Source organism: Vombatus ursinus, unplaced genomic scaffold (assembly GCF_900497805.2).
Source record: "Vombatus ursinus unplaced genomic scaffold, bare-nosed wombat genome assembly UNPS02014859.1, whole genome shotgun sequence".
Classification (NCBI taxonomy): domain Eukaryota; kingdom Metazoa; phylum Chordata; class Mammalia; order Diprotodontia; family Vombatidae; genus Vombatus; species Vombatus ursinus.
In genome coordinates this window covers 5,924,767-5,926,749 of record NW_020954637.1, presented here as the reverse complement: position 1 = coordinate 5,926,749, position 1,983 = coordinate 5,924,767, and positions in this window count along the sequence as shown.

Below are 1,983 nucleotides of genomic sequence, written 5' to 3'. Positions count from 1 at the left end.
ATTGCACTGGGTGTCCCCTCTTCCCTCACCCCCACCCCTACCCCTTCTAATTCCTCCTTTACTCGATGCCAGAATTATCTTCCTCCTTCCTTGATTTGATCATGTTGTTCTTCTATTAAAAACCTCCAGGTTTTCTTAGTTCAGATGTTTATCGCAGGCATTCAAGACCCTTGAATCCATCCCTATCCTACTTTGCCAGTCTTGTCTCATGTGAATCTTCTCTATGCTCCAGCCAAACTGGACAGCTCACTGTCCCCTGAAACATGACCTGTATTTTCCCATCTCCACTCCTTTACTCATGACATTCTCTATGCCTAGAATGTCCTTCCTTCTCTTTGCCTCTTTTATCCCTCTCTGGTATGGGTAGAGGAGCCATCCTTTGAAACTGAACTCAAATGCTGTGTTAAAAGGTGATTAAGAGAAACATGTCTGGCATGTGCATATTGGCATCAGGTTAACACAAGACTATGAGAGGCATGTGTGGGAAAAGAGCACTGGATTTGGAGTCAGAAAAACTGAGTTTAATCTCATCTTTACTACTTTACCCTTACTACTGCTACTATTACACCACTACCATCATCGCCATCACTACTACCTTCTCTTCCTCCTCCTCCTCCTCCTCCTCCTCCTCCTTCTTTATCTACTACTGCTACTTCTGCCACTACTATTACTACTATTACCACCAACACCACTATTAACACCCACTGCTTTCTCTTCCTCCTCCTTTTCCTTCTCCTTCTACTACTCCTACTACTCCTACTACTGTTACTAATACAAGTTATCAAGCCCATCACTCTCATGTTACAGATGAGAAGCCTGTGGTCCAGAGAGGACCAGTGATTCATCTTCACCCACAAAGAGAGTTAGTTCAATATCAGGGATGAGATTTGAACCCAGGTCCTGAGACTCCAGAGTCAGGGTTCTTTTCACTGCATCATACCGCACTGTCTCTATAGGATTGAGACTAGATGGACTGTGTGTATGATCTTTCCCTAGCTCTACATTTATGATGGTATAATCTATGCTTTGTATCTTGTCCACCTCCCAATTGGATTGTAAGCTCCTTGAGGACAAGGATTCATTTTCTTTTTGTATTCACAGTGCCTAGCACAGTAATTGGCACAGAGGAGGCACTTAATAAAATGTTTATTGAACTGAATCAAGTATGCAAAGGAAATAGATTTGGATATGATAGATAGTACTCAATTGCTCATTTTGCATTTTTTTAATAATGGAGTTTTGTAATAATGGATTTTGTAACATCCTGCCGTAGTGGATAAAGCACTGGAGCTGGAGTCCAGGGATACCTGGATTCAAATCTCATCTTGTCGCCTGCTGATCATTTGACCTCCCTGAGCCTCTGGCTGTTTCCCCAACACTAATGTCTAGATAGGATTGATGGTATAGTTTCCCTCAGCAATGATATCACTGTATTTGGAATGCACTTCACAAGTATTTGGCTGAAAAGGCTTGGCCTTCTAAAACGTGTGTGATTCTGGCTGATACTCCTATAGTATTCCCCCTTCTAGTAGGTAGATTAGAGACATGTGGAGCCCAAGGTGCTCATGACAGTGGGGATGCTGGAGACATCTCACAGGGAAGGTGAGGCAGCCCAGCTGGAAGCAGGGGAGGGGTTTGGGGAAGAGTCTCTGGTCTGCTCACCCTTTCCCCCAGTCAGCAATTGGGTTATTAGATTCAGTGATTTATCAAGCACTCTTTCAATACCTACTGTGAGGAAGGCAGAAGTACCTCTGAGATAGAAGCTTCTTCTCTAGGCAGGCTTGTACTATATGGCTTCTAGTCGAGCCCACTTTCAACTCAGAGATTCTGTGTTTCTGAGCCTTTCAGAGGAATAGTTACAAGTTGGAGGAGCTGAGTCTGCAGATAGGATAGGACAAAAACATGTTTCTTTGCCCTGCATTCTTTTCCTCCCTCTCTTCCCCATCCTATTTGACCCATACAGAGCAAATTTCCTTCATGCCA